This window comes from Macrobrachium rosenbergii, chromosome 5, assembly GCF_040412425.1.
Source record: "Macrobrachium rosenbergii isolate ZJJX-2024 chromosome 5, ASM4041242v1, whole genome shotgun sequence".
Taxonomy (NCBI): domain Eukaryota; kingdom Metazoa; phylum Arthropoda; class Malacostraca; order Decapoda; family Palaemonidae; genus Macrobrachium; species Macrobrachium rosenbergii.
Genome location: NC_089745.1, coordinates 46,736,494 through 46,746,165, shown reverse-complemented (window position 1 = coordinate 46,746,165; position 9,672 = coordinate 46,736,494). Strand labels below are relative to the sequence as shown.

The window sequence follows — 9,672 nt, the reverse complement described above, 5'->3', positions numbered from 1 at the left end:
AGACCAAGAGAAAAAAATATTTAAAAGTATTTTTTCTATGTAGACAAACTTGATTACCCCAGTTGTACATTTTTATAATTTTATTTCTGTACTGAACCGAATCATCGTTGTTTGTTACAGATTTGTGTTCCTTTATATTTCAAGAATTGTTTTACTGGTTATTATTATTATTATTATTATTATTATTATTATTATTATTATTATTATTATTATTATTATTATTATTTTCTGGATGCTGTCGTTGGTAATTTCATAATAATAAAAATAATAATAATAATAATAATAATAATAATAATAATAATAATGATAATAATAATAATTTTCCATTTTAACTTAAGTAAAAGTTATTAAATTTTTCCACAGTTGGTTGTGGGTGTACCAAGTCAAATTGATCCCGAGTTCTTCAGCTTGAATGTTTTAATGAGCAGTGATGCATCGGTTGATGGGTACTTAAGTGTAATATACGAGAATATAGACACCTTATAATAGTGCCATTAATATTCTGTTTTGCTTTTCACGTAACCATCAGACTAGTTTATCAGCTGTTTTATACACTTAAATATGACGGACACACACATTCTACACATGTATATAAATATACATATATATACATACATACATATATATATATATATATATATATATATATATATATATATATATATATATATATATATATATATATATATACATAGTTGATTGCTCCGTTTTTTGTGGCAATATCCTCAAGAAATTAATTTATTTAGTTTCTATTTCACAGTTTGTTCGATTTATAACCACAGACCGGGTTGTATAAGTTTTTTTATTGAATGTAGGGTAATAGTAAGCATACTATTAAAATTTATTGCGATAAACTGTCGGAGATTTATTAGATAGTAGGCAGTATTATACTTAAGGTTGCTGTATTTGATGATTATAGTTTATGGTGGAGTCTGACATTAGTTTGCGCTATATATATATATATATATATATATATATATATATATATATATATATATATATATATATATATATATATATATATATATATATATATACACACACACATATATATATATATATATATATTCATAAATAAATAAATATATATATATATATATATATATATATATATATATATATGTACATATATTGTGTGTATGTATGTATGTGTGTGTAATATTTAAGTGTATAAAACTGCTGATAAATTCCGTGTCTGATGGTTTATAGCTTCTTTATTATAGATGCAGTTCACCTCCATAAATTATTGTTAAATGAAAAGCAAAACAGAATAATAATGGCATGGTTATAAGGTGTCGGAATTCTCGTGCATTCCACTTAGGTACCCCTCAACAGATGCATCATCTCTCATTAAAACATTCAGGTTGAAGAACTCGGAATTAATTCGACCGAGCCATCTCTCAAATTGTGAAGATCACCACATATTCGACGTAGGTATACGGTACGTGCATGTAGCTTACAATAAATGATTTATATAAAATACAAAACGTAAAATGCATATTCGTTATTCATGATAAATAATAAAATTTATGCAGTTCCATTAGAATATTCGTTATGGTTTGAAATCTCTAGAAAAGGCATATCTGGAATTACTTTTAGTTCGGGAAAACTGGGGTTTATGCTTAAACCCTTGTTAATGAGTTCTGTCCAGGAGAGTTAAAGCTGATTTGGACAATATCTTTCAGTGGACGGACGGAATTCACTGTAATCCATGTAAGTTGAAGCTTATTTACCATTTTCACACGTAACTTGTAAATTATTTGAGTCTAACGTTTAGTGCCACATGCCAATATGTCTGGCTTTTAAAATAATAGTTCCTTGACATTGACAACAAAGTAACCATATTACAAAACTGGCAAAACCTGTCCAAGTATTGCCGGAGATGTACTGATGAGATGTCAAGGGTATTTTTATATAGCAGTTTCTCCGTTTATAAAAAGGACTTACTTAGCCTCGTTTTCACTGTGGCGTCTTCCAAGAACCGTCCTGCATGTCGATCCCGTCTTCTGGTTGGATCGTTGACTTCTGCTTCGATCGTTGTGGGGAAAAGTAGATTATTTTAACAGGTAGCACACGTTGACTTGGTTTTCCCAGCGCCTGGCTTTATGAAAACCGTTTCCTTAAGAGCTGACCCCTCTTTTCTATTCATTCACAAGCCCAGCAAAGTTGAGTTGTTTTGGGCACAGTCCTTTTATAAATTAACAGTTATATACATCCATGGCAGAGTTAGACCAATATTCACTAACAAAGAACTATATATATATATATATATATATATATATATATATATATATATATATATATTTATATATATATATATATATATATATATATATATATATATATATATATATATATATATATATATAGAGAGAGAGAGAGAGAGAGAGAGAGAGAGAGAGAGAGAGAGAGAGAGAGAGAGAGAGAAGGGAGAGCAAACATGACACCTGCACGAACCTCTGGTCTACATCTAAAAAAAAAATATTTCTATTGAGCGTCTTTATGTGCATAGCCTTTATGTGCATAAGCTTATGCAGGAAAAGAGGCGCATGTATTTTGCATTGCAATGTTTCTCGCTTGAGTTTAAAAAACAAAACCTATACCATCAAAATAAGTTTCCCTTTAGACACTGTTACAATTTATTTTATCTAAATACATCACTCACCCTTCCTGTCTAAATGCAAATTAATATAAAGTAGAGAACGCTACTCATTTGCTCTATCTCGCGACAATTGAAACGTGGACGACACTATTGCGAGGAACGTCTAAAGTCACTTGATTTCGTTCAAAAACGCTGACATTCTCGCCGAAACCAGTGGGGAAAATATGAATGGTTTAACCACGTGTGCCTCAATGCGGCTGTAGCCAGGTTAGCCTTCGCTGACGATGCTGCTCGTGTGGCTGCATAGTGTCTGAACTTGAGGTTTTCCGATATCACACTGGGGAAATCATTGCACGGCAGCTTTCAAAACTCTTCTCTTGCGTTATGGTGCATTTTGGAGAACGCATATTGTCATATTATTCAGATTTTCAGGTGTGTTCATTGGTACCCCTTGCGTGAAATAACGATCGAGTGGGATCGCTCCCTCATTCCCTCTCTCTCTCTCTCTCCTCTCTCCTCTCCCTCTTACAGCTGAGCTGGTTCGACGATAATGCTGTCAGTTCTGCTGACGGAGTGTCACTTGTCGTTGACATCTAATAATAAATTAGCGGTAAGAAGAACTGTGTACGAGAATTCACGAATATTTTTTAAAAGAACAAGAAAAAGGGGCTGGTGACAGAGAGGAGTCTGTATAGTGTTCTATCTGTTTTGCAGAAGTTCGGCGAGGAGGCTTTTTGAAGGAGGAGGTGGGCGGGGCTTGTAGGTTCCAACAGAGAACGGTGGAAAACAGCGCCAGTACTTCAGTGTCCACCGAAAGCTCTGTCGAAGCAACGCAACGCATCCATTTCTTAGGCTCTGCCTCACACCATCGCCATCTGATCAACTGAATTTAAATTCGGTTGTCGAGAATCTCCGAATTTCTCGGAGGTCTTTTCCCAGCCGAAGGCGCCTCCATCGTTCGAGAAGACCAGCGTCTGCCTTACAAGCACAAAGCACTTCAGTGTCATTGCCAAGGCTACAATTTATTTGAAGGTTCACATGACTTTAAGAAGTCTGGTGCTTTCGAGCAAGTTTTACCAACGCCATAAAAGGAAATGAAGTGATCCGGAAAAGGTAAGTGATGACAAAAAACGTTGTTCAAACCTCATTAGTTCTTCATTAATGTTTCGTTTTTTATTGGTTTGAAGTGTATGGATGCAGCACTTGTCGAGGTCATTGTATTAAAGTGCCATTTGCTTGCTTACGGGAAAGACATTCTAGAAGCGTTATTTTTTTTGCCATAACTTCTTCATTAATGATTGCATTACCGACAACTGCAGGCTGAACGAGTGTTAATATCCAGTGCGGAGGTGGAGTAATGCTAATTTTGTCATTAGCGTGACAAGGCAGTAAAGGTCATGTTTACAGTTTAAAGTATTCATCTCTGCAAAAATTAAATCATTAAATAAGGATTCCTTTAGGCGTAGGTCCGATGCATGTAACATGCATGAGATGTGCTCGAATAAAACAGCGGCTTCATGTAATTGAAAACTGATTAGCAATCCCCGTAGAGATTTCTCTCTCTCTCTCTCTCTCTCTCTCTCTCTCTCTCTCTCTCTCTCTCTCTCTCTCTCTCTCTCTCTCTAACTGGATGCCAGCAGAAATTGTAAGCCATATAAAGGAAGACATTTGGATTATTTCCAAATTGTTATAGGCCTACAGGTCAGTGTTCTCTCCGCGTTAAGATATATCTTTATTATAGGCTTACAACCCAATGCTCTGCCTCTGTTTTTGCCTTTATAACCTTCATATATAGTCAAGCAATTTCTTCTGTTTCCGATATATATATATATATATATATATATATATATATATATATATATATATATATATATATATATATGTATATATACTATATATATATATATATATATATATATATATATATATATATATATATATATATATATATATATATATATATATATATATATATATATATATATATATATATATATATATATATATATATATATATATATACAGTATATATATATATAGCGTGTGTATGTGTATGTGTGTGGTCTTTCAAAGAAATGGTTATTTTTTCGTATGTGGACACTGTGACCTTACATAGAGTATTGTTCACTCTTCGCCCCACCCCACCCCCACCCCAACGATCCTTTTCCTCCCCTGCACTTCTTGATACCGTCATATCAAAAGCACCTCCTCTTGTCAATATTGTGTTGCATATTTCGGATAATTATTCAGCAATCCCTTTCCACAGTGTAGCTTTAATGTACTTATTTATGATGTGGACTGAACTTGGTTAGACGCTGAATTTAAGAGCTCTGTGGCCTTGTGACCTTGAGCCTCGGTTAAGAATTCAATATTCTGAAGTTTCATATTCCAAGTTTAAGGGTTGTCATTTGCTTAAGGTCTTGGGTTGCCGATGAGTTCCAACCAGATTTTGTATTTGTATAGATAGCTAGAATTAGTTCGGCAAAAGTGCAGAAAATCTGTGCACGTTAGGCTTATTTCCTGTGGCCGTGGCTTACTTGAAAACAGATCAGAGATGTTTCAAGAGGATGTTCATCACAACATAATCTATCTTAGGACTCCGTGCCTGACAGAACGGCTTGTGCGCAACTATTCATAAGTAATACCAATAGGTTTTGAACATCTTGGTTCTCTAACAATTTTTTTGCACAAGTGGACGTTTATATATATATATATATATATATATATATATATATATATATATATATATATATATATATATATATATATAAAAAAATTCCATATTCGTGGACGTTTATATATATATATATATATATATATATATATATATATATATATATATATATATATATATATATATATATATATAAAATTCCATATTCAGCTTTTTTTTTTTTTGTCGTACAGGGTTATCTTAAGGAGGTGTTAACCTTCTGGGATGAGGATGCTAACCCCATGACCACCATTTTAGTTGTGAGACATTGTAGTCCACCAATTACTTGGCACTTTAGGATTCAAAGGAACAGGCTTAAAGCTGTCTGTCTCGGTCGGAAATTTAATTACAGACCACTTTCTAAGGAGGCTAGTGTCCTAACCACTGCAGCACGATAACCCCAACGCTGTGTATATATATATATATATATATATATATATATATATATATATATATATATATATATATATATATGTATGTATGTATATATATACGTGTGTGTGTATAAATCTCTCTCTCTCTCTCTCTCTCTCTCTCTCTCTCTCTCTCTCTCTCTCTCTCTCTCTCTCTCTCTCTATATATATATATATATATATATATATACATATATATATATATATATATATATACATACACACATATATATATATATATATATATACATATATATACATATATATATATATATATATATATATATATATATATATATATATATATATATATATAATCTCACAATAGACACAGGACGGAGATAGATGAGTGTGAAGAGTATATAGCAGGTCAATCTAATCTCTGGTTCGATGTCAAAATAGGTCTGAATGTGAGCGTCAGGTCTCTGTGGCTGTTTAATATTTATGCGGCCGGAGTGATGAAAGAAACAAGGGCAAGAACAGATGACGTATTTGCTGTTTTGTTATTAAAAAGGGTTGTGGACAGAAAGTGAGTGGCTGATGTTCACGGACGGTAAAGCGTTATTAGATGATGACGAAGAGAAGCATCAGATGCTGCTGAAAGTGTTCGGGAGTGATTTTTTTATTTAGTAGAGAAAACGGAACGCGGAAGTTAACACAGTTAATGTTTTGAGAGTAAACGGAACACGAAATGTTAAGTATTTGTGTAAGGTTCTGGAAGATGGAAAGTATTGAAGGCGACCCAGTGGGTAATGGGTATATAGCCATAGATTTAAAGAAGGGGTTAAGACAGACGCTGTACTTGTTATTTTACTAAACTTCTGTAGAAATTATTTAGAAGAACAAGTGTAAATAGGGAGGTAAACGTTTTAATGTATGAAGAAAAATAACGTTTGCTGATCTCTCCTTAACGGAAGTGAGGAGTGGTTGTTGACTGCAAGTAAGTGATGAGTTGTCCTCACTGCCATTGTGCGGTAAAGCGGTTTCATTGGATTAACAGATGTGTTAAGGTGGAGTGGTGAAGTCGAGAAAATGGGCGAGGATAGGCTGGTCAAAATGGGTGGAAGTCTTAGGAAGGAGGAGGAGAGGAAGACCTTGAAAGCGTTGAGTTGATCGAGTAGTTTTGTACAAGTGGCGTTGATATCCAGAAGACGCAGTAGTGCACTAAAGATAAGAGGCGTTTGATGCACTGTGCATAAGGGTCAACAAGCTACTGATGTAGTTTTCTACTTCGGGGATGTATCTTCATTTTAGTCAACAGCCATGCTGTACTTTGAGGCAAAAAACTTTGTGGGAAATTAATTTTTGATTATCATTATTACTGAAAGCTTATTTCCCATTTACATTATTATTTTTTTGTAGTAAATGTTTATTATTATTTGAGTAAACATTGTAAGGCACCTCACCCTTCATACTGAATAGGCAAATAGGCTGCTGACGTCATTCTCCCTTTCCCAGAAATTAAGGTCTGATGTTTTCAATCTTGGAGGAGGTCGAGTCGCGATTGCTTACTTGGCTGCGAGGCTTTGCAATTTAGCGTCAAATAGAGTGCATTAAAAATAAAATCTTTTGGTAAAGAAAACTTGTTCTTTTTAACCGGCGTTGTTTAGATTACACATTGAGCTTTTCATGCACATATATTCGCATACATACGCATTTGTATATGAATGATTTATCGTATTCTTATGTATGTTTGATTAATATATACTTATGTAAATAAGAAGAATTTTTACAGTCATACTTGGAAAGACTATTGAAGAGAGTACACTGCCTGATAAAATCAGAAGCTCACTGAAGAACTCTCAGATAAGATAGGTAACCCGATACACAGATAATACCGAGGAAAGAAAGGAGTTCTGAAGCTCAAAAATTATGGAAAGCGAGCTATTTACTGACAACTATGCAGTATTTCTCAGGAACTAAGCCATTTATGAAAACGACACGGATCGCAGGAAACACATAAAGAAGAGAGTTCGGAATAGTAAGTAATTGAATAATAGTCTCCCCGATGCATGCAGTAGTTCACCTCCTGAACTAAGCCATTTCGAGGAGAGCGTTCCAGGTTAACATTTGCAAGGCTAATTTCTCCCGTCCACGTAACGCCCATTTAGAGCTCTGGAAAACAAGTCGACAAAAGTTTTAATTATCCGGCGGAGCAGAGGTTTTATTGGTTCATTTGCCGACGTGTTTGGGGTGGCTCGTCCTCTAGTTGGCTGGTAATGCTGCAGAAACTGGGGGAAAGGAAAGAAAAGAATATATCATTACTTTCAGAATCAATATCAAATCCCACTGCAGCAGCAGCAGCAGCAGCAGCAAGGTTGGGATGAAACCAAGGCTGAAAATGAAGAACTTTTACAAAATACGCTGCAGGGCGTTAGTACCGTCAGTGCTACTCATGCAGAGAACTGTAGACATTACTTAAGTTTCTTCGCAGCGTCTCTTCGGCCCCTGGCTGTAACCCCTTTCATTCCTTTTACTGTACCTCCGTTCATATTCTTTTTCTTCCATCTTACTTCCCACCCTCTCCTAACAATTGATTCATAATGTAACTGTGAGGTTTACTTCCTGTTACATCTGTAAAACCTTTTTACTGTAAATTTCTATATCAGCGCTGAATGACATCATAGGTCCCAGGGCTTGGCCTCTGGCCTCAATTCTATATTCTATTCTATTCTCTTTACAAAATAATCCGTGTAGGGTTGGGTCCATTTCGGCAACATCGGGGCTAATGCAATGGATACCTGAGTTGCACCTTCAGGGCGAAAGCAGTTCGCTGCCGGGTTTCGGAATAGCGAAGGAATGTTAGCCTCGGAATATATACCTGACAGTGTCTGCTTCCATTGTTTGCAACCAGTTATTGCCTTCCAAACCTATTATACTTTTCCCTTCGAATTTTTACTTCAACATGGCTTCGTTTGTAATCACATATTTGAAATTGCGAAATTCTCTGGCTTCCTCTTTTATTCCCAGAATGTTTGAATGTGTCCTCTTGAAACGTACACTGACCAAGCTTGAATATTAATACGACCATATCCTTCTTTGTTTCCTCAGTATGAAAGAGGGAACGTGAAAGTATTCAGAAGACATATTTGCGTTATTTTGTAGTCCCTGTTTCATTTTGAGATGTGGTAGATGCATACCTTTGGCAATCTTCTTAGGTTTCATGTTGATATTTACTGTTATTTCTTTTCATTGAAGCATTCTGTACACTTACTTGAGCAGTTTACCATTAAAGGTTCTAAGGAGCTGATAACGTATAGTATTCATCCTGTGAGCCTCTGTGTTATGGAGCTACGTGATTCCTGAAGCACCTACACACATTTATGTCTCTAAGCATTGACTGGACACAAGTGTATGGGATGCTTAGACTCCTTGATATATTCACAAGGAATTTTTTAGCACTTGAATGCTTAAGGGAAGCATGAGCACAGATTTAGGTATGAGGGATAATCAGAAATATAAATAACGATTACTGGATCTTTAGAAAAATAGATTTTCAGGGATGCTAAGACATTCATGTTTAGAGTATTAAAAATATTTTATTACGAAATCATAATATATACATATATATATATATATATATATATATATATATATATATATATATATATATATATATACTGTATATAGCTCGTGCCTTTGTAATGACGATTGAACCTGTGTTAACATTTTTTTTTCAAAGTATAAAATATGAACCAGATATAAAGTGGAGAGGAAATCCCGTAGAAATATTACACGAATCTGTATTAATCTGTAAGTCTGCATAATATAATAATAATAATAATAATAATAATAATAATAATAATAATAATAATAATAATAATAATAATTATTATTATTATTATTATTATTATTATTATTATTATTATTATTATTATTATTATTATTATTATTATTATTATTCCCCGAGTGTACAGTCACTTTTACACTATGAATGAGTTTGA

The 9,672-nt window shown here is 34.0% G+C and overlaps 1 protein-coding gene across 8 annotated transcripts in view; it reads left to right on the top strand.

Annotated features, from left to right (window-relative positions):
- Positions 1-3,373: 3,373 nt before the first annotated feature.
- rudimentary (carbamoyl-phosphate synthetase 2, aspartate transcarbamylase, and dihydroorotase rudimentary) overlaps positions 3,374-9,672 on the top strand; it is a 186,132-nt gene continuing 179,833 nt past the window's right edge. For all 8 annotated transcript variants that reach the window (XM_067104207.1, XM_067104205.1, XM_067104204.1 and 5 more), the window contains exon 1: positions 3,374-3,715. The gene's annotated coding sequence lies outside the window, so the exon portion shown is untranslated. The remainder of the gene's footprint in view (positions 3,716-9,672) is intronic.